Raw genomic sequence first — 24909 nt, forward strand, 5'->3', positions numbered from 1 at the left:
ATGGCCATGCATGCCAGGTCAGGCCGTTACTATCAGGGGCTGGTGGTAGAGGGACAGTTACAGCATGTTGCGCTATATGCGGATGACCTCCTACTGCTTCTGGCCAACTCGGGGGAGGTACTACGGGGAGCCAGAGAGCTGCTGGAGGTCCTGGGGAGAGTTGGGGGGCTTCGGGTGAATTGGACCAAGTTGTGTCTCTTTCCTACAAAATCGAGTAGAGACGGATCTACGGCAGCTGAGGGTGTGCCTTGGGAAACTAGATGCTTACCGTACCTGGGCACTCGAATCTACAATGACCCTGTCAATCTGTTGGAGGGTAACATAGGGCGCACAGTGCGTAGCACAAAGGGCAACTTTGATTTCTGGGGGACCCTCCCATTATCTGTGGCGGGCAAGGTGGCGTTGGTGAAAATGGTCACATTACCCAGGCTTCTCTATTTCTTCGGGACACTCCCAATATGGATCCCAACCAAGATTTTTGCTAAAATCAACATGAAACTCACGGGTTTACTCTGGGGTACTGGGAGGCGGAGAGTGCCTCTCACCACTATGATGAGGCCTAGGGAGGAGGGAGGCTTTGCGGTGCCGGATTTTGAGGCCTATTATCATGCAGTGCAGCTGCAGTGGTACACAAAATGGATGGCAGGGCAGTTAAAAAACATGGAAGACCTTGGTGGTCCGGACCCCGGCCTGAACCTCTTATCCCGGGTGCTACTGCGTTTGCCCATAAAGGGGGGTGGGGGTGATCCCCTTGGACTTACACACGGGCCTGCCAGTGTTGGAACAGACTGGCTAGACGAGCGTGGGTGCAGACCTGCATGCCCCTGAGTTGTTTGTGAAGCATTGCCTCATGGCGGTGACTGGAGCAGGCTGCGCCTATGGCGTGAGGTTGGGATCTCCACGCTAGGAGACTTATATGAAGACAATACCTTGCTCCCATTTAATGATCTTCGGGAGCGGTATGACCTCCCCAGAGGTGATTTCCTCCTACATGCCGCTCTGACGGCAGCAGTCAGAAAACATTCGCGAGAGGGGATGGTGGAACCCCAGACATTCCTGGCCTGTCAGTATGTGGGGATGGCGGCGGGTACTATCAAGGCGGTCACTTGCCTCTACAGGTGTATCACACAAGTGCTGTGTCAGCCCCTGGCAGCGCTGCACCTCAAATGGGAGGAGGACCTGGGTGAGGCCATTGATGAGAAACCATGGGGGGGAACTTGTGGAAAGGGCTTGGAAGAGCTCTAGGAATGCACGCTTCCAACTGATTCACTTCTATGTCCTCCACAAGGCGTACCTCACCCCGGACAAGATTAATGACTACTTCGGGGCCAGGACTGCATGCCCGAAATGCAATCTAGAGGGAGCGGGGTTCCTCCATAAGTTCTGGGATTGTCCACATTTGGGAGAGTACTGGAAGGTGGTGACAACTGGGCTGGCGGCTGTGACGGAGAGGGACATAGCACTCTCACCAGGTTGTTGTTTGCTACACTGGTTCCCACACAACACTAAGAATAAAGTTACTAGTAACTTCATAGATTTTGGGTTGGTGTTGGCTAAAAGGGAACTCACTAGTCATTGGAAAACAAAAAACGGTCCAAGTGTGGCACGCTGGAATGAGGAGATGATGAAATGGGCAGACTGTGAGGGGACCTTCCGTTTGCAGAAGGCCAACCGCACTGGTAATGAGAAAGCGCTGGAGATGGCGCGGGTGTGGGTGACATTGGTGGACCTGTTGAAACATCCGACATGCGACACAGACGACGACCCGGGGAGGGGGGGGGTTAATACCTGTAGCACGGGAATGATCCAAGGGTTGTCTTGGTGCTTTGCAGGCCTCTATGGACTGGACCAACATAGTAATCATCCCATCCATTGACTGGACAAATGGAACACCACCGACTGAATTGACCAAGGTCCGAGTATTGATCATTGGAAGGTTTACCGACATGGCTGGGAGGTGGGAAGGGAGGGGACTTGGAGGGAGTGTTGAAGGAGTTGGGGGGCTATGTGGGGGGGTTATTGGTTGTTATTCCCACAGGGTTATCCGGTGGGGTTTTGGACACAGAGTGCACTAATAAGCACTACAGGATCCTGAGAAGCAGCCGGTCCCCGGCTTAAGGTGTGCATGACCACATTTTCCTAACAGGTGGTCTGGCAATCGAACCGGAAAGATTATTTAGCATTTTTATATTCCACTGTGTTGAACCTTGAGACGAACGTCATGCTTTCCACAACGCCCTGCAGGCAGTTTTCACTGTTTTATTGCAAATCAATAAAATGTGTTCACAAAAAAAATTAAATTATGCCTTGGACCCACAGACACCTGCTCTATTTATGCCTTGGACATACAGAAAATAGTTCTCTTTATGCTTTGGACATACAGACATCAGCCCCCTTTATGCCTTGGACATTCAAACATCGGCCCTCTTTATGCCCTGGATATACAGACATCGGCCCTCTTTATGCCTTGGACATGCAGACATCGGCCATCTTTAAGCCGTGGACATGCAGACATCGGCCCTCTTTATGCCCTGGGCATACAGACACCGGCCCCCTTTATGCCCAGGGCATACAGACATTGGCCCTCTTTATACAGACATCAGCCCTCTTTATGCTCGGGATAGACAGATATCATCCCTCTTTATGGCCTGGACATACAGACATTGGCCCTCCTTATGCCTTGGACATTCAGACATCAGCCGTCGTTATGCCTTGGACACACAGACACCGGCCCTCTTTATGCCTTGTACATACAGAGATCGGCCCTCTTTATGCCTTGTACATACAGAGATCGGCCCTCTTTATGCCTTGGACATAAAGACATCTGCCCTATTTATGCCTTGGACAGACAGACAATAGTTCTCTTTATGCTTTGGACATACAGACATCAGCCCTCTCTATGCCTTGGACATTCTGACATCGGCCCTCTTTATGCCCTGAACATACAGATATCGACTCTCTTTATGCCTTGTACATGCAGACATCGGCTTTATGCCCTGGACATACAGACATCGACCCTCTTTATGCTTTGGACATTCAGTCATCGGCCCTCTTCATGCCCTGGGCATACAGACATGAGCCCTCTTTATGCTTTGGACATACAGACATGAGCCCTCTTTATGCCTTGGACATACATACATCAACCCTCTTTATGCCTTGGGCCTACAGACATCGAACCCTCTTTATGCCCTGGACATACAGACATGAGCCATCTTCATGCCTTGGACATACAGACATCCGTCCTTTTTATCTCTTGGACATACAGACATCAGCCCTCTTTGTACCTTGGGCATACAGACATGAGCCCTAATATGCCTTCGACGTACAGACATGAGCCCTCATTATGACTTGGACAGACAGACATCAGCCCTCTTTATACCTTGGGCATACAGACATGAGCCCTCTTTATGCTTTGGACATACAGACATGAGCCCTCTTTATGCCTTGGACATACATACATCAACCCTCTTTATGCCTTGGGCCTACAGACATCGACCCTCTTTATGCCCTGGACATACAGACATGAGCCGTCTTCATGCCTTGGACATACAGACATCCGTCCTTTTTATCTCTTGGACATACAGACATCAGCCCTCTTTGTACCTTGGGCATACAGACATGAGCCCTAATATGCCTTGGACGTACAGACATGAGCCCTCATTATGCCTTGCACAGACAGACATCAGCCCTCTTTACACCTTGGGCATACAGATATGAGCCCTCTTTATGCCTTGGACATACATACCTCAGCCCTCTTTATGCCTTGGACCTACAGACATCGGCCCTCTTTATGCCCTGGACATACAGACATGAACGGTCTTCATGCCTTGGACATACAGACATCCGTCCTTTTTATCTCTTGGACATACAGACATCAGCCCTCTTTTTATACCTTGGGCATACAGACATGAGCCCTCATTATGCCTTGGACAGACAGACCAAAACCAAAGGGGATGATGGACGGAGTGTTGAACAATGCAAACACTCATCCCCAGTCAACTGATCTGGGTTTAATCCATCATCATTCTTTAGCTCACTCCGCCACCCCAGTTCAGACATGGCCATATGCAAATCAGTCAGACCCGTTGCCTCATGGGAACAGTCCAGCCCGAACTGCCAAGCCATGTCTTCCCTTGACCGGAAACAAGCATCCTGGGACCGGTTTCTGGCTAATCTGCCATCATCAGCCAGGCTAGCTTGAATCCAGTGGCAAAGTGAGCAAGGGACCCACGTCTGGGCATGCCCTGCCAAGTTAGGGCGAACAAAGCAAAACAAAAGGGGATGATGGACGGAGTGTTGAACAATGCAAACACTCACCCCCAGTCAACTGATCTGGGTTTAATGCATCATCATTCTTTAGCGCACTCCGTCACCCCAGTTCATACATGGCCAAATGCAAATCAGTCTGACCCTGTGCCTCATGGGAACAGTCCAGCCCGAACTGCCAAGCCATATCTTCCCTAGACCTGAAACAAGCATCCTGGGACCGGTTTCTGACTTATCATCCGTCATCAGCCAGGCTAGCTTGAATCCAGTGGCAAAGTGAGCAAGGGACCCACGTCTGGGCATACCCTGCCAACTTAGGGCGAACAAAGCAAAACCAAAGGGCATTGTTCTGCATTCTGTCCATCAATTGTTGTTTTTGCATTTGTTACCCCGAGTGGGATGAGTGTGCTCAAACGTGAGTCCCGTGCTCTCCATGCCACTGGAGTCAAGCTATCCTGGCTGAAGAGGGGTGACACCCCGAAACCGGTCCTAGGATGCTTGTTTCCAGTCCAGGGAGGACCTGGCTTGGCAGTTCGGGCTGGACTGTTCCCATGAGGTACAGGGTCAAGACTGATTTGCACATGGCTGGGTTCAAACTGGAATGGCATGGTGAGCACAAAAACGATGGATTTAGGCCCAGATCTATGTACTCGGGTGAATGTATGACATTGTTCTGCAGTCTGTCCATCAATTGTTGTTTTTGCATTTGTCACCCCGAGTGGGATGGGTATGCTCAGATGTGAGTCCCGTGCTCTCCATGCCACTGGAGTCAAGCTATCCTGGCTGAAGAGGGGTGAAACCCTGAAACCGGTCCTAGGATGCTTGTTTCCAGTCCAGGGAGGACATGGCTTGGCAGTTCGGGCTGGACTGTTCCCATGAGGCACAGGGTCAAGACTGATTTGCACATGGCTGGGTTCAAACTGGAATGGCATGGTGAGCAAAAAAACGATGGATTTAGGCCCAGATCTCTGTACTGGGGTGAATGTATGACATTGTTCTGCATTCTGTCCATCAATTGTTGTTTTTGCATTTGTCACCCTGAGTGGGACGGGTATGCTCAGACGTGAGTCCCGTGCTCTCCATGCCACTGGAGTCAAGCTATCCTGGCTGAAGATGGGTGAAACCCCGAAACCGGTCCCAGGATGCTTGTTTCCAGTTCAGGGAGGACCTGGCTTGGCAGTGCGGGCTGGACTGTTCCCATGAGGCACAGGGTCAAGACTGATTTTCATATGGCTGGGTTCAAACTGGAATGCAGTGGCGGCCGCTCCATTAGGGCGTTGGGGCACTGCCCTACTACTTTCTCGCAGCGCCAGAAGAAGAAAATAAAATGGTATTTAAAATACCATTTTATTTCCTGCTTTTGGTGGTGCGAGAAGGCAGACGTCCGGGGTATGCCTGGTTGGGGGCAGACGGGACTCCCACGGGAGAGTATGCCTGGTTGGGGGCAGGCCTGTGGGCAGGTCAGGTGGGAGTGGCTTGCACCACTCTAAGTGCCCAGACTGCTTGGTCGGCCATGGGGGCCGACCAAAGCAGTTATGCGTACTCTACATTTTCTCTATGTAGGCTGCATGCAGCCTACATAGAGAAAATGGCGTCCCTACTGGTGCCCGGCTGGGAGCTGACCGGGACTCAGCGCCAATCACAACGCTGCCATTGCAGCGTTGTGATTGGCTTTACAGGAGGGGAGGGAGCAGCATGCCTGTTCCTGTGTTCGGAAGCAGCAGAGGCGGCGCGGGACCCTGCCGAGCAGCAGAGGCAGACCCGGTCAGGTAAGTTAACTTTTCATTTTCGTTTTACATCCCCCTCTCCCCCACAACACCCGTGTGACACCCCCCTCCGATTTCTCCTCCCCTCCCCCCCCCGCGAATATTAAGTGCCGCGACTGTAAGGGCCGCGAATCGGAGATGTATATGCGGTGTAAAATAAATAATGCTGACTGTGTTTGTGTAGAACTGAAAAAGGGACGCACTTGCCCAATAACTATCGACAGAGGAGTTTTTGTGAGCGCGAGACTTGACTTCTTTATCCCAGATGTATTTCCCATCTCACTTTCTTCGTGTTTTTTTCTTTTACCTGATGTAAAGGGGATGGCCTCTGTTATGTTTAGCACACAACTCAAATGCTCAGTGTTGAAGGCTCACTCTCTCTCCGTCGCCTGGTATGTGAATAGTTTATGAGGTTAATTTATTATAGACGAATATTTTGAGGATCATGATTTACTCAATAACAAAAGGGAGAGTGGCTGATCAATACACCAAAAACCAATGCTTGATCTTAAACTCATCGGGGAGCCCAGTCGAGGATGAAGTTAGAAATCTGTCAATGAGATTATCTCTTGAGTGCTCAATGAGGGCATGGTTTGTTGTTTCATCGGGAGTGCTCAGCATTTCTAGTTGGTTTCACTGAGATGCAAGAGGTGAGCTAACTCGGCCAAAGTCATACAAGTGCGCAGATTTACTGAGGCTAGCCCGATGCAGAGTGGCACAAAGCAACACATGCTGTTTGCTATCCACTGAAAAAAAGTGTCTTGCACTGTGGCAAGGTGCACTTTTCACAGCACGAAAGAGGCTTTACATCATTTTGTGCCAACTAATTTCAAGGGGCCATTACTAGGGTGATCAGCACTAATGCCTTTTGGTTTCTAAGGTAAAGCCTGATCTAATAAGATAGTTGAATGAAATTTACACCAATCACTAATGCCTATTTGAGGCATGTGTAAACACGGGGAAATATGTTAATTTCTAAATAAACAATGACACATCTCATGCGTGTCGCAGAGCACAGCACACATCCAATATGTGCAAACCATCTGTGTTTATGTGCGCATAGGAATGTGCACTGGAAAAGTATGGTTTCAGTATATATCCTATTCTAGACAGTGCACACTAGTCCCTGATGCGCGCACACTGGCATGCCGGTGCCGGCGATACTGGTAAACTGTTTGTATTGTATTTATTAAGGGGTATGGTTGTTGTGATTAGCACACACTCACACACACAGGCTGGGAGAAGAGCTCTCTTGGCTTGTCTGTTTCAGCTGCTGCCGGGATCTGTGACAGACAAGGATGCCACAGCGCTTTCTGATTACAGCGTTGCCCCTGTGAAGGTAATTGCAATGCCACAGAGATAAAACACTGTGGATTATTGGCAGATGTTATTACTTCCACAAGATGGTTCTTATGCAGTGCATTTTAATTGCACCACGGACCGATTACCGCTAGAAGATCGTTCAAAGAGTAAGCGCCGGAGCATCCGTTTCAAAGCGCACGGGCTTTCTTTGGTAAATTGGCTTTTAAGTCTTGTTCCCGGCTACGCACTAAAGTAAACATTTTCCTCTGTCTAGTATATGACTGAAGCCCTGGATGCAATGTAAAGTTCAGGGATTGTCTGCGAGCAACAGAAAGTGACTGTGAATGCCCGTGTGTTGTGAGTTCATTCAGGAGAACACTCATTGGTTGGTTCCCGGCAGTAAAGAGTTGGTCGTGGGAGGGGGCGTGGGGTGAGTAAATTACCATAAAAGGCATTTTACACCCTGCTGCATGGTACCACTAAGTGAAACTGGTGCACTGCTTCGTGGCCACATGATTCAGGACAACTGACTAGTATTGATCAATGCCAGGACCTAATGGAAAGTGATCAGAAATTGTTTCTGTCCCTGCGTTTCATGTGCAGGCAAACCCGCATATGGATTTTGTTCATATATGATAAATATGCTACACCGATATACACATTGGGTCTTTTTCATATGTATTTCATTATTAAACTTAACGTATATATACACTAGGAAATGGCATTCCTTTAGATATATTGTTAATTTTCCAACGCAGGCAATTTACAAACTTAATTTATGGTTGCCAAAATAGTCATTTAAATAACGTATGCTGCAGTTGTCTGTTCATAACGGTATAATGTATGTTCTCAATGGTTGGTAATATACTTATCACAACAAAGAAGACATACATCACCAGGATCAAACACAGCAGACAAGCAAAGGCATATAAACGATAAAGATGAAACTACTTGAACACTATCTGCTTCAATGCAATATGTTGGGCATATTGCATTCATTACCATATTGCTATTTCACTAGCATTTTGCTAATTGCATGTGAAAATGTTTGTAAAGGCCTTTTCACTATTTGAAACAGATTTCTAGTAGGTATCTCTTGAGCGGTCTGGCAGAAGGCTGTCATGCCAGTTTAACCATCATGTAAAATACATCTCCATCAGCATCATTTACTTTGTGTAACACTCCCATGTTGACTCTGTAGGTACAATTAAGAACATCTCATTATTCATTGAAGCTGCGCTATTTAACTTAATGTGTATTGCAGCATAACATACGCATGACTAATGTGGTTAGTCACTGTGTCAAGGACCCTTTCTGAATACGCTTTTCCCTCTAGATTTTATTCTCAATATGAGGTTCTCACAATGTTCAAGACCAGCAACACTGATTAACAGTGGCCTAATTAGATGTATTTGCTTGTTCCATTCAAGTATTTGCTTCCAGCCTTGGCGCTGCCTCCTGTCATATTCTTGTTCAGATTGCACATTCGGAAACCAGGATGGCTCAGGCAGCTAAACGCTCACCACTGACATCTGCTATCATCTACAGGCCACACGTTGAAATTCATACAAAGCCAACTCATGCTTCTGAGGTTGCGAATTGAGTGCCCCTGAGTTGGGTAATATTAACAGGTTATTTGCAAGTGCAGTTTGACGCACTGTAAGAGAAAGCCTCTAATATACTAACTTAGATTATATTTTTCAAAGACATTTCTTTCTAAAAATATATGTCAAATGGCATGTGATCACCCAATTGTGTGTCCTGTGCATCAGAGAATGTGTAATGGAAAGGTTTAAGTGGCACGATTTAGTAAATGTATTTCTGCTTAAATTAAATACTGAGTAGAAAAAGCCCCAACAAAATAAACTTTGTAGCACGTAACAGTGTTTATGAGGTATAGGGAAAAATAAGACGTTCACCAAGTGACTCAGTGAAGTTGTTTACTGGGCAGATGGCATGAAGGCATCACGTAAGAAAGTACCTGTTTTCATAACTGGATTAATTTGCTTTAAAATGCACCATTTGCCAATCTTTTTAAAATTTCTTTCTCAGGAGAGGGACTCTCCCTAGACCCCAGGTTTGTCCATTGAACTTGTTCACATCGCTAACTAGTGTTTTCTAATGGAAAGGGTAGAACCAAAGCAGTCTTGCTTAGTACCCTAGCCCTCTTCAGAAGTCAGACTTGCTTGGCAACCAAGAAATTTTCTGAAATGTATGAGTTTTCTTTTATAAATGCCTAGAATTACTGAATTTTTAGTCCATTTATCACAGAAATAGTGCTGAAATTCGCACCAAAAAGATGCCAATTTAAAAAAAAAATCTTCGCTGGGGAACAACCCCCCGAACGCTCCTTATTGCCGTCGGGCTCACTCACTGCGCTCGCTTGCATACGTTCATTCGTTCTGCATACGCCTCACCAGTTTCAAATTCCACCAGCCACCACAGCTGGAATGGCATGGTGAGCAAAAAAACGATGGATTTAGGCCCAGATCTCTGTACTGGGGTGAATGTATGACATTGTTCTGCATTCTGTCCATCAATTGTTATTTTTGCATTGGACAGACAGACATCAGCCCTCTTTATGCCTTGGACATACAGACATCAGCCATCATTATGCCTTGGACATAAGTCAGCTTCATAGTGACGTAAATGTAGTTCAGAGGCAATGAAGAGTGGCTGTATGCATGCACGGGCTTCTCGATGCATGTGCTGGTTGCCAGTGTGTAAAGTGGGTAATGTTCCCTGGGAACAAACAAGTTGTTGACATTAAAAGAAAGTGATGTATTTTGTGTAGGAAGCACCACCAGTGCAGAGTTATTCTGGGGTGAAATCAAGTGGATAGTGCATTGAATCTTCAATTCCTATGTCTCCCCTAAACCCCTTCATCTAACCTGGCGCACTACAGGCCCAATTAACAGACAATGTTTAAGGATGTGTAACAGCAGCCTTACTGCCCTGCACGGCTGCAGACCCTTAGCGACTCACAAACCTTTTGAAAGGTCACAGGTGTCGCGTCCCATACCACTCTGCAGGCACAAGCGCAGGGTTGCTTCTCAATACTTCATGGAAAGAAACCCATGTTCTTCTAGGGTTGAAGGAGCTCACCTCACTGCATGCTGCTCTATCTAACCCTAGTCTAAGACCCCAGACCTTGATCCCAGCCGCTCCCTGTCCGTCTCTGGAGGGCGTGCTCATTATCCTGAGTCATGCTGCCACTGCCCTCTTACACACACTCATGGTGCCTTTTCCTGTTGAAGCATCTTTACCCACCCCACACCTTTTTCCTTGGGAATGGTGTGGTGTGGATTGTGGAAACTCAAGTGTGTGTGGGTGTTTTCTAAACTTTCCCTGCTCTGGAACGCCCAGTCTCTGCCCCTAAGAGAAGATTTGTCTATGCACAATTTTAAAAAGACTGGGATAACAATACATATATATATATAATATGTTTTATTATTATTTTTCTTTTTTTTGTAAACCGGTCGTCACCATCGCCGCTCCACTGCGTCCTGGGTGCTCACTTCCGCAGTGGTGAGCCGCTAAGCATACGAAACAGAAGAAGCCATCCTTGTTTTCCGCTCCCAATTGAAAAGCACTCACAGGTGTATTTCAGCAAAATACTTTATTGTGCAGACCCCCCTGCACTGACAGACGCGTTTGCCTTACGGCTTTGTCGATGTCTATATATATATATATTACTTTTGATTTTCTCAGGAACTACTGAACAGATTGACTCCATATATGCAAAAGGCACATCCCTGAGCTGAGGACTACCTCTTTGCCAAATTTCAAGTAATTCTGTTCAGCCGTTCGGGCTGTACCTTGGACTAAAGGTCCCTATGGAAAATTGCATGGGGAAAACACGTTTTGGGACCCCCCTTTTTTCTCAGCCCCCGCTTGGCGAATCCCCCTGAGACTTTCAGGGTAGGAGCAGAGCGGAGCGCCCCACCTATTTTGAAAATTTCGCGAGGATTCGTCAACCGGCGCCAAAGTTATTCCAAATAGAATGTTGCGGATTTCCTATGGAAACACGGTCCTAACTATAACTATCTACTGGCGACCGCCAGTAGATAATATATATAAATATATATATATATATATATATATATATATATATATATATATATATGACGGGGATTTCGCCTGAAGAACTCCTGAACACTCACGATCTCGAGGGAAAGCAGGAACAGACGAGAACCGACCCAAGTTGCAAGTGAGTAATTATTTTATTTCGTTCACAGCAATGCCTGCATGACGCGTTTCAGCCTACCAGAGGCCTTGATCACATGATATATATATATATATATTCGACAGATGTTTATTATGATTAGGGCATTAGACAAGGCGCAAGGAGAACAGTTTGTTTGCATTTTGTATCACACGTAAGTATCCAGTTCTAATACAGAATGAAGGCGTTAAGTGTGGGCCGTACACTGAGGTACTATTACATATGGGAAACACTTTATGAAGCTGTTTCATCTATGGTGAATTACAAAAGCGAATTTCACTTGTAAATCAATCCATGTGTTCATGCAAATCAAACTTAGGCAGACAGAGAACTGTGTGACTCTGGCATGAGAAGTCTCTACACTCCTCTGTTCCACTCGTTCCTGCTGTCTCACATTCCCTCTGCCATTCCATCTGCCACTGGCTACACCTCCAACGCCCCCATCTCTCTCCCTCCCTCCCCTGTCATCTTCTTCCGCGTCCCTCCGTCTAAGTGCCCAGCAAAATGTCCTGCGGAATTCCATGTAGCGATTCTTGGAGGCCGGATACACCGACACAAGTGGGAATTTTCACAGGGAATGCCTGCAGTTACAGTTAAACCTCAGGGTATGGGGGTGACTGAGTGGACCAGTTTTTTCTGCATGGTATTCGGGCAGTGCTTTAAATGGGTCGGCCTATTTATTTTGAGAGGCAGAGGAGAAACCTTGACCTGTTTCAAGGCCAGCACTCCCCCCTGCAGCCTCTCCGTTCAGCCGGACCTCCAGCCTCCTGCTCCGTACCAGGGTGCGAAACAGCAGCCCGTCCCGGCACCGCTGCTCAAACCCCTGCAGTTCGTCTGTTGTAGGTGCTCCCCCTTGTCCCTCCTATTGCCTCTTGTGTCCTGATTGTGCTCCTGTCGCTTCTCATTCCTCACTGCTTGTATTTTACTGTGCATTTCACTGTTATTGTGCCTTGTTTTTCCCGCCGCTGCTGCCCCTGCGGCCGATCCTGCCCGCGACCGCCCCCCTCCCCTTCTTATGGGGACCGCTGCGGGGGAGCACGTGTGAAACCTTGACCTGGTTCATAGGCCAGCACTCCCCCTGCAGCCTCGCCGTTCAGCCGGACACCCCCGACTCAACACCCACCAAACACACCGACCTTCTGCTCTCCTGGCACAACATTAACAACGAAGACACCATCAAAATCATGAACACCATCCACTCCGGCTCACCTTCCGACCACTGCCCCCACCACATTGTCAACAAGGCAAGCTCCATCAGTGCACCCCAACTCCGAAAGATCATCAACAGCTCCTTCGAGATGGCCACCTTCCTGGAGAGCTGGAAACACGCCGAGATCAACGCCCTTCTCAAGAAACCCAAGGCGGACCCAAAGGACCTCATAAACTTTCGACCATCTACCTGCTCCCGTTCCAGGCGAAAGTCAATGAGAAGACCGCCAACAGACAACTAACCCACTTCCTGGAGGAGAACAACGCCCTGGACTCCTCCCAATCCGGCTTCCGTAGCAATCACAGCACCGAAACCGCCCTCATCGCCGCCACTGATGACATCAGGATCCCACTGGACAAAGGCAAAACCGCGGCACTCATCCTCCTGGACCTCTCGGCCGCCTGCGAAACTGTCTGCCACCACACCCTGTGCACACACCTCCACGATGCAGGGATCCGAGACAAAACCCTGGACTGGATCACCTCCTTCCACAGAACCCAGAGAGTCCGCCTCCCCCTTTCCGATCCGAAGCCACCACGATCACCTGCCGCGTACCCCAAGGATCATCCCTCAGCCCGACCCTTTCCAACATCTACATGGCACCGCTCGCCAACATCGTACGAGAACACCACCTCAACATCATCTCATATGCCGACGACATCCAGCTGATCCTCTCCTTCACCAAGGACCCGGCCACCACCAAATCCAACCTCCACGAGGGAATGAAGGCCGTCGCAGACTGGATGAAGACTAGCCGGCTGAAACTGAACTCGGACAAGACGGAGGTCCTCATCCTCAGCTCCACCCCCTCCGCATGGGACGACTCCTGGTGGCCAGCCGGGCTGGGAGCTGCCCCGACACCCACTAACCACGCACGCAACCTGGAGTTCATTCTGGACTCAACGCTCTCTATGACCCAGCAAGTTAGTGCTGATTCCTCCTCCTGCTTTAACACCCTCCGCATACTCCGCAAGATCTACAGATGGACCTCCACCGAAACCAGAAGGATGGTCACCCAAGCTCTCGTCAGCAGCAGGCTGGACAACGGCAACGCCCTCTATGCAGGAACCATGGCTACACTCCAGAAGAGACTCCAATGCATACAAAATGCTTCTGCACGCCTCATCCTCGGACTCCCTCGCCACAGCCACATCACCACCCACCTGAGAGACCTGCACTGGCTCCCGGTCAACAAGAGGATCATCTTCAAGCTCCTCACCCATGCTCACAAAGCACTCCACAACGCCGGACCAGCATATCTCAACGAATGACTGTCCTTCTACACCCCGAACCGCCAGTTTCGCTCCGCCGACCTTGCCCTCGCCACCGTCCCACGCATCCGCCAAACGACCACCGGCGGCAGATCATTCTCCCACCTCGCTGCCAAGACAGGGAACACCCACACCGCCTACCTGTGTCAGACCCAGGACCTGCTCACCTTCAGGAGAATTCTCAAGACCTGGCTGTTCGACCAGTAGCTGCCTCCCCCACCCCCTTAGCGTCTTGAGACCCTCAAGGGTGAGTAGCGTGCTTTACAAATGATTGATTGAGTACAGCACTTCTCAAGAGAAATGTAATACTTTTAATTGGAGAGTACCGGTACTTCTCAGAAACAAGCAAGTACTCTGGCACTGAGTACCTGCACTTCTATTTTTCCATTTCAAGCGCTGTATTCCAGTCTCCATGTGGTTTAGTGCAGACATTTACAACCTGCATCAAGCAGGAGGTTAATGTCTTTGAGGACACTTACCAGGGAGTGACGCAGCGGTGGTGCCTCCGCAATGGCGGAGGAGCGTCACCCCACTGGCTCAGAGCCAGAAGCTGAAAAATAAAACAATATTTTATCATCGTTTTATTTTTCAGCTGTTGGCTGAGCCTGCGTGTGCAATGAAGGGCGGGGTCCGGCCATGGGAGGGGGAGGGGTAGATATGCACTTTTAGGTGTGCATGTAAGTTTGTCAAGCCGTCTAACGCTTTGTCTCCAACCCAGCTGTATTGCACAGCCGGGTTGGCGAAACAGCACAGACTCCCTGTGCCTGAACTAGCGTTAATCCAGCCTGCTCCGGCCAATCCCCATGCTGAGAGCAGCGCAGGGATTGGATGGGGAGTCCGTGATGCTTTCCCAGGAACTGCTGGGACCAGGAACTGCAGCAGAGGAACGTGAGGTGGCCGGCAGCACTAGGTAAGTGTTTTTTAATTACAAACCCCCAGCCGTGCGCTCCCCCACGCTTTCCACATGCCCACTCTCCCACTGCATCGCCTCCACTCGCCCAACGGTATTTATCTGTGTAGACCACCACTGGGAGTGAGGGTGTGGGGTCAGGTGGAGGGGAAGGGAAGATGCCCCATGGTGGCAGGGAGCATGCAATGCCTTGGGTGGGGGTTGGGTGGGGGTAGGGAAATAGGTCAAGGCTGCAATTCAGCAATTCAGCCCTTTCATATACCAAATTGAACTTCCAACTGGGAAAGTGAGGTCCGATGTTCCAGCACCTGGAACATCTGGGTGTGGGAATACTGGCCGTCATATAATTTTGCAGGGCAGAATTCCATGTGGGTATTTCCCTCCACCCTACTTTTAATTTGGCCCGAAATCTCACCCTCCCCGCACATACTGACTTTCATTTTCTCTTCCTATTTTTGTAACCTCCGTTCTGACTCTTTTCTTACTCCCACACTTGCAACCAGTACTTCATTTCTTAAAAATAGATCCAGGGGCCCCAAGTCTTTCTCAGCAGTTCACTGCCTGCACTGCCGAACAGGAGGGTTGCTGATTACGATTTATTGCACCTCATACATTCTTCTTCTACCTCCCTACACTAGCTGTTTCAGTTATGGGGCCGAAAGCAGAGCACCCCTTAAGGTGAGGAAATACCGGACTACAAAGCAGGGAGCTGGTGCACCGATACAGAGAAGTAGGCAATGTCACCCATCAGAAAAAGAAGGTGCACACCAGGTATGGGACAGGAGCAGGACAGAGAAGGCACACCAAGCACATGTGTACAGTAGGGGAAGGAACCAGTAACTGGACAAATGCATCGCCTTGACACTAAGGCTGTACACACGCTGTACTTCCCACAGCTATAGGGAAAACTCAAACATCTGTGCAGATCAGTCCCTCTGCAAACCACATAGAAAGAGAGAAGGGGAAGGTAATCTGTAGCTGGGTCCTAGAGAAAAGATAAGGATCGTACTCTATAGATAGAGGACAAGCCCCTAAGGGGACAGCTGATGCGTACCAGAGAAGCCTAAGAAAATAGCAATATCACACTGTCACAATCAAGGAACTCGAGAATATAAGTAACACAAAACAAAAGGATGGTGCAGCAATTGCCTCCTCCAATCAGCATCTAAACCCTGTTCAAAGGAACCACAGTTATATACAGGTGAGGATAAAATGGCACATTAACTTACTGCCCAAGAAGACCACAAGGTGAGCAGCACAGAGAAAACTAAATAAGCAAAGCACCTGCAAAGTAGAAGAAATTGGAATGCAAGCACGGGACCAGCAAGGCAAAGGGAGAAAACAAGAAACCAAATAGGACAGGACAAGAACTAAGAACTGCAGCAAATGTACTGGAACAATGGAACAAGGAAATGCTGCAATATGAACATGGGCAAGACACGCATCAGAATACTAGGAACTGTAACAAGCAACATACAGAAGACTGCAAGACAAGCTAGAGACTGCAAAAGGGGAACAGCAAGAAATGAGTAGATGAAACAAGTAACAAAACAAGGAGACTGGGGAGCAGATATGTGAGTAAAGGTCAGAAACATAAGGAATAAGCAAATGGGCAAGTGGATCAGAAATAGGGATACAAGCCAGGAAGCAAAAGATAGTTGTGAGAAGTTGGCCTGGCATATGCTGGTCACTAGTTATAGTGGCCACCTTGGACCAGTCCAATTCGACACTTATGGTAGATAAGTTTAAGACAACTTTTTTAAAGAAAGCTATCCTAGTGGTAGCTGTGGAGAGCAGCCTTCAGGCTAAGTCTCAGAGGAATGTAAAGCAGCTTGTTTTACCTTATAATCTCTTGAATTACCAAATGAAAGGACACCACACAGGTATATATATCAAATATATATGTATTTATTTCTAGACACACTCTACTAATCTCTTTATGAGATTAGAAGTCAGGAACATATGCAAATATCAACGTTTTACAATAAGTTAAGTACAAATATGGCTGGGGCCCTAGGGGCGTACCAGACCATATACTAAAAAAGAGGTTTAGGAAAGTCGACTTGCAAGGGGAACAGGCCTAGGGCCTGTAGAATCGCTGGGGCTTCACTAATCCATCCAAGGCAGGTAAGTAAAAGACCCACGAGAGACGCGTGCAGTGTGAGAACACAGCCGCGGGTTCCTTATTGGTTTCAATGGAGCAAGTCGCGGTGGGATTTTTAAAGTTTTAGGGTACTTCTAGGAAGTCTACAAGCAAGTCACTTACAAGGTAAGTAGTTTGAGGGCCAACACCCACAGGAGCACCGGAGTGCACGAGTTACCTCACCCAGGGAAGCCGGGTGCATATGTGTCTTTTGGTGTCGGGTCGAGTCGTCGTTTTCTATGGAAGCCGAAGAAGTTTTGCTGCTTGTGAAGACTGAAGAAGTGTCCGGTGGAATCCAAGGCTGGATTCAAGATGAAAATGACCTGAAAGCAGAAGGGACAATGTTCACAGTCACTTGCCAGTGACCCGGGGCCAGGAAGATGGATGCCCACGGAAGTCGGGTGATTTCAGGTGATCAAGGGTGTTTTGACTCTTCAGCCACGAGGTTCAGGAGGCGTCTACGACGGCCAGGAGCTGGATTCGAAGTGTCCCACAAAGTCTGCAGGTAACTGAGGTGTCGGCAACCGGATTGGAGCCAACAATCCTTGGCAACAGCAAGTCTTGTGGAAATTGAAGAAAGTCAGCTGTGCAGACCAGCAAGGTCTGAGAGACTCACCCAGCAAGGGTAAGTCAGGGCAGACCTGGAGCAATCAGGGGAGCCCTTTGGTTTGATGAAGAAGTCTTCAGAGGACCCACAAGCCAGCCGGCAAAGGATCACAAAGACGCCTCATGAGGATTCGCTTCACAGGAGCCCACGGTCACTCGGGACGAGGTAGGCCTCTGATTTTCAAGGGAAATCCTGCTGGAGGCTTCGACCACATGTGGTCCAATGCACAAGTTTGTAGAAGGGGTTGCACTCGACAATAGTGTATGGTACCCAGGTATTGCGGTTCCTCGTCAATCGTGGGGTCCACTCGCCTCAGCTCTGCTGGGGACTCACAATGGCCGTCGAGAAGTCAGGAAATGTACTTTCGGGGCTGCAGGGACTTCGGACTCCGGCGGGAGCGGGAAAGTTTGCGACCATTGATTCAAGTTTTTGGTGCCTGCCAAGCAGGGGAGTCACTACTTGACTCCAAGGGAGATTCTTCCGTCTTCCAAAGGTAGTGGAACATGAAAGGGCCAGGATTCTTCTTGTAGAGCGTCGTCCAGGGATATCTGATTTGCAATGACAAGGTTTCCCTATCTTATACTAAAAGAAAGGGAGGGACTAGCTCTATGACCACTCCTCTAGGAGGGTCAGGGGGGTGGGTGGCTACACCCACTTCCCTTTGTCCAGTTTCGCGCCAGAGCAGGGGCTGGTAGCCCCTGAACCGGTTTGAGCTGGTATATGCACAGAGGAGCCTACTGCTCCCCCAGTGCAGGACTTCAAAGCCCTCTAAGAGTGCACCCACCCAGCCCCAATACACTAAATCCTGTCTGGAAGGTGGTGACACCTCCCTGTGACAGGATGCCTATTGTTGGGCCTCCTCCACAGCGAGTTTCAGTCAGCAGCAGGAGGGCAGCCCAGTGTCTGTGCTGGTGGCATCCATTTTGCGATGCCAGGGCTCTTTCAGATTTCTACTGTGTTTCCACAGTGGGTACATGTCGTCCCCTCTAGAAGGGTGGGTTCATACCCCCAGGTATGATTCCAAGTTGTTTGACACCAAACACAACATGTTTTGATGCAGTCATTCCAAAGTTAGCATTTACCAGGAGGTTATAATGCACTTAAGAGTATATGGTTTAACCGCATCCACAAACAGCCACAGAGAATAGACTCTGCCAGCTGCAGAGGGGCCCTGCTCAGGCAGAGGCACCCCCTCACATTCTAAAACAAGCACCCTGCCCTCAGGATTGATAGGGCCTGCCTTAGGGGTGACTGATAGGTTTATATGTGTGTGTATGGTGAGATATAGGAACCTATACCTATGTGAGGAGTGCTAACACTACCTCACCCAGTCTGCAGTAGCAGGCCTGTGGTGTCAGAATTAGTCTGCTTCCCAGGGGTGGCATAATACATGCCTCAGCCCCTGGTAGGCCTGTAAAGTACCTATGCCCTTGGTACCTAAGGTACCATATACTAGGGGCTCATAAGGCACCACAGTATCCAATCACTAGTGCATCTAATATGCACTCCAAGTTGTTTAGAGAGAACAGAGAGACTGGGGCCCTGATTAGCAGGGACCCAGCCAGACTATGGCCAGAAACCAGTGTTAACATCAGAAAAAAATTGGGAACATAAGTGCAGATCGTACTCTCCTACACAACCCCCCCCCCCCAATGCAGGGACACTAGACTAACCTTGACCAGTTGAGTCTTCGTGTTCTAAGTGGAAATACCTTGAGAGTCCATCTGCATTGGCATGTTGGGTCCCAGGTCTATGTTCCACTGTATAGTCCATCCCCTGTAGGGAAATGGACCACCTTAGCAGTTTAGGATTTTCACCTTCCATCTGTTTAAGCCACAGGAGGGGCTTGTGGTCAGTATGAACTATGAAGTGAGTGCCAAACAAGTATGGCCTCAGCTTCTTCAGGGCCCACACCACAGCAAAGGCCTCCCTCTCTATAGCTGACCAACGTTTCTCTCTAGGGGTCAGCCTTCTGCTTATAAAAGCTACTGGCTGGTCTTGACCTTCATCATTCTGTTGAGACAGTACAGCTCCCACACCCAGCTCAGAAGCATCTGTTTGGACAATGAACTTGTTTGTGTAGTCTGGACTCTGTAAGATGAGGGCAGTGCACATGGCCTGCTTCAGGTCATCAAATGCCTTTTGACAGCTAGCTGTCCACTGAACCTTCTTTGGCATTTTCTTGGAGGTCAGATCATTTAAGGGGGTCACTATAGATCCATATCCCTTAACAAACCTCCTGTAATACCCAGTTAGGCCCAAGAAGGCTCTCACCTGTGTCTGGGTGGTTGGAGCTACCCATTCCATTATGGTCCGGATTTTGCTCTGCAAAGGTTGAACCTGGCCTCCACCTACAAGGTGGCCCAGGTACACAACCTGACTCTGCCCTATCTGGCACTTAGTGGCCTTGATGGTGAGGCCTGCTTTTTGCAGGGCCTCCAAAACATTTCTGAGGTGGACCAGGTGATCCTGCCAGGTGGAACTAAAGACAGCAATATCATCTAGATAAGTTGAGCAATAAGTTTCCATACCTGTCAGAACTTTGTTCACCAACCTTTGAAAAGTGACAGGTGCATTTTTCATACCAAATGGCATCACCACAAAGTGGTAGTGCTCACCAGGGGTTGAAAATGCTGTTTTGGCCTTGGCATCATCAGCTAACTTGATTTGCCAGTAGCCAGCTGTTAGGTCAAATGTACTCAGATATTTGGCTGAGGCCAAAGTATCAATGAGCTCATCAGCCCTGGGAACTGGATAGGCATCAGTCCTGGTGACTGCATTGAGGCCTCTGTAGTCTACACAAAACCTCATTTCTTTCTTACCATAATGGGTTTGCTGTTTAGGCACAAGGACTACTGGACTAGTCCAAGGGCTATCTGAAGGCTCAATCACACCTAGTTCCAACATTTTCTGGACTTCAGTCCTGATACAGTCCCTGACATGGTCAGGTTGCCTGTAGATTTTACTCTTGACAGGCAGACTGTCTCCAGTGTCCACCTCATGGGTGCACCACGAAGTCTGACCAGGGGTCAGGCTAAACATATGTCTGAACTGCTGCAGAACTTGTCTGCATTCAGTTTGCTGATGGTCAGTGAGGCTACTTGCCAAAGCAACACCATCTACTGACCCATCGTCAGGGTTCTGTGAGAGCAGGTCAGGGAGAGGGTCACTCTCCTCCTCCTGTTCCTCCTCAGTTGCCATGAGCAAGCCCATGTCAGCCCTGTCAACATATGGTTTCAATCTGTTGACATGGAGCAATCTAAGGGGGCTCCTGGGAGTTCCAAGATTCACAAAGTAGGTGACTTCTCCCTTTTGCTCAACAATTGTATGGGGGCCACTCCACTTGTCTTGGAGAGCTGCTGGGGCCACAGGCTCCAACACCCACACTTTCTGTCCTGGCTGGTATACAGTCAGCACAGCCTTTTGATCATGCCAAGCTTTTTGTAGTTCTTGGCTTGCCTCCAGGTTTTTGGTTGCCTACTTCATGTATTCAGCCATCCTGGAGCGGAGACCAAGTACATATTCCATCACATCCTGTTTGGGAGGTTTGAGAGGTAACTCCCAGCCCTCCTTCACCAAACATAATGGACCCCTTACAGGGTGCCCAAACAGAAGTTCAAAAGGGCTGTAGCCAACCCCCTTCTGTGGAACCTCCCTGTATGCAAACAGAAGGCAGGGAAGTAAAAGGTCCCATTTTCGCCTAAGCTTTTCTGGGAGGCCTTTAATCATTCCCTTTAGGGTTTTGTTGAACCTTTCAACTAACCCATTGCATTGTGGGTGATAGGGAGTAGTGAACTTGTAGTTCACACCACACTCCTTCCTCATTGCTTTTAGATACCCTGACATGAAGTTTGTACCTCTGTCGGATATAACCTCCTTAGGGAAACCCACTCTGGAGAAAACTCCAAAGAGGGCTCTTGCCACCACAGGGGCTGTGGCGGTCCTGAGGGGAATTGCTTATGAGTACCTGGTGGCATGATCCACTACCACCAGGATAAACCTGTGCCCAGATGCTGTTGGAGGGTCAAGGGGACCAACAATGTCAATCCCTACCCTTTCAAAGGGTACCCCCACCACAGGTAGTGGCATCAGGGGGGCCTTTGTTGTGCCACCTGACTTGCCACTGGCTTGGCAAGTGACACAGGAGCGAAAAAACTCCTTTGTGTCCTCTGACATGTGTGGCCAATAAAAATGTGGAACAAGCCTGTCCCAGGTCTTGTTTTGGCCCAAGTGTCCTGCCAAAGGGATATCATGTGTTAGGGTCAGGAGGAACCCCCTAAACCTCTGAGGTATTACCAACCTCCTGGTGGCTCCAGGGGTAGGATCTCTAGCCTCAGAATATAGGAGTGCCTCATCCCAATAACCTTTATGGGACCCAATGGCACTCCAGGCAGCCTCAGCAGCAGCCTGCTGTCTGAGGGGTTCAAGAGAGGGGCAGCACTGTTGCTCCTTACTCAGATCTTCCCTGGAAGGTCCCCCTGCCCCCAAGAACTCAACCTGATCAGGCTCAAGTCCCTCTGGGGCAGTTCCTTCTTCAGGATCTGCTTCTCCTCCCTCAGGAGGGGAATCTGAGATCTGAGACAGAGGGGAAGGCACTGCCTTAACCCTACTGCTCCTCCTCTTGGGTAGCATCTGATCCATATTTTCAGGATCCAAAGCTGGTTCAGCTTTATGCATTTTGGCCTGTGACCTGGTTACAGCAAATACCTCTGCGGGTATGCCCAACATCTCAGCATGAGTCCATAACTCTACTTCAGACTAGGCTGAAGCTTCTAGATCATTGCCCAATAGACACTCGACAGGGAGGTCTGCACTGACTACTACCTTCTTGAGGCCAGTTACCCCTCCCCAGGAGAAATTCACAACTGCGAGACTATGGTTGGTCCTGACATTGCTTGCATTGGTAACCTGGTACATTTCACCCAGGATGATCTGCTCAGGGTCCACCAGGTCCTCTGCCACCATGGTGACACTAGCACCGGTGTCCCTGAATGCCAAAGCCTGTTTGCCATTTATTATAGGCTGCTGTTTGTATTTGCCCAGATTACTGGGGCTCACTAGGAAGGACATATCAATGTCTCCCTCACAAACCAGCAATGCCTGAGTGGGTACTCTGACTAGGCCAGAGTCCACTTACTTCAGAACCAAGGGTCAAACCTACTACACCCTTATTCTGATTACCACCTCCACCAGTAGCTGCACTAGGGGGAACAGTTGCCTTAGGGGCAGGAGTGGTGGTGGTTTGGTCTTTGGATTTGGTACAATCAGAAGTCCAGTGCCCTTTCTGTTTACAGAATTTGCACCAGGGCTTCTTTTGGCCTTTTCCCTTTGTAAACTGTGAATCCCCACCAGATGCAGATTTTTGGGGCCCTTGTGAAGACTTCTGGTCTTTTGACTTACCCCCACCTTTCTCTGAGCCTTTAGGATCTTGCTTCTTGGTGTCACCCCCTTGGTTCTGGGTTTTCTGCCTCACCCTGGTTCTGACCCATTTGTCTGCCTTCTTTCCCAATTCTTGGGGAGAGGTCAGATCAGAGTCCACCAGGTACTAATGCAACAACTGGTTTTGGCAATTATTAAGGATCTGTTCTCTCATCATAAGATTGTACAATCCCTTAAAATCAGTTACTCTACTACCAACCAGCCAACCCTCCAGAGCCTTAGTTGCACAATCAACAAAGTCAGTCCAGTCCTGAGTCTGTGCTTTCTGGGTGTCTCTGAACTTCAACCTGTACTGTACAGTGGTTAAGCCAACCCCATCTATTAATGCACTCTTCAGGACTTCATAATCATCAGCATCCTCTTCTCTAACAGTGAGGAGCTTGTCTCTACCTTTATCAGAAAAGGAGAGCCACAAGATTGCTGCCCACTGCTTCTGGGGGACCTGTTGTACTCTACAGGCCCTCTCCATAGCAGTTATCCATTTGTGGATATCATCCCCACTCTGGTAGGGAGGAACAACCTTGGAAAGGTTCCTATGGTCTGGAATATATTCTCTACCTCTAGGGACACTGTTGCTGCCACCTGGGGGTTCTAACCCCTCTCTTCTAGAAGCTCGCAGAAGCTCAAAGGCTTCTTTGTCTAACGCCAACTGCTTGGCCTTGAGGGCTACTCTGGCTTCCTCATACTGCAGCAGTTTGCACATCCTGTCAGAGGAGGTCTCTCTTCTATTAAAGTATGAGTTCCTCTGCTGGACAGATTCTCTGCCAGAGTGATATGAGTGGTCAGATTCCCTTGAAAGGGACCTAGGCCACTCTTCCACTCTGTCAGCTCTCTTATTGAGAATTCCTCTGTCCTTTTCAGATCCTTTTGGATCTGGCCCTTCAATTACAGACTCCAGGTCATCTTGATTTTCATCATCTGACCCAGAGACTATGGCTGACCCACCCCCTGATCCAGATCTACTAGCTCCTAGAGCTAGTCTAAGATCATCTGCTGTCAGGGACTCTGTCCTAGCTTCAGGTGTCTTGCAACACACATGGCTTTCAGGTCAAAGAAAGTCATGTCCTTATACTGAGGCTGGGTGGACCCACTGGCTCCATCCCCTGAGGACATTCTAGTGTTGTGCAGTGTTGTACTACCTACACTAGTTTGTGGCCGACTGATCATAGCTTGAGCTGTAACAACGGTGTGCTATCCCTTCACAAACAGCTCTAAGTTCAGTAGAACTTATTGATACTAAGCTTGACTTTATATGTACCTTGAGTACCTTTAGTGGTTTTCAGTTAGTAATTCAAATAGAGATTTTCTGGTAAAACAATGGCAAGCTGGAATCCCACACGCTGCCCACCAAGGTGAGAAGTTGGCCTGGCACATGCTGGTCACTAGTTATAGTGGCCACCTTGCACCAGTCCAATTCGACTTTTATGGTAGATAGGTTTAAGACAACCTTTTTAAAGAAAGCTATCCTAGTGGTAGCTGTGGAGAGCAGCCTTCAGGCTAAGTCTCAGAGGAATGTAAAGCAGCTTGTTTTACCTTATAATCTCTTGAATTACCAAATGAAAGGACACCACACAGGTATATATATCAAATATATATGTATTAATTTCTAGACACACTCTACTAATTTCTTTATGAGATTAGAAGTCAGGAACATATGCAAATATCAACGTTTCACAATAAGTTAAGCACAAATATGGCTGGGGCCCTAGGGGCGTACTAGACCATATACTAAAAAAGAGGTTTAGGAAAGTCGACTTGCAAGGGTACCAG

The sequence above is a fragment of the Triturus cristatus genome, chromosome 3_2 (assembly GCF_964204655.1).
Source record: "Triturus cristatus chromosome 3_2, aTriCri1.1, whole genome shotgun sequence".
NCBI lineage: Eukaryota > Metazoa > Chordata > Amphibia > Caudata > Salamandridae > Triturus > Triturus cristatus.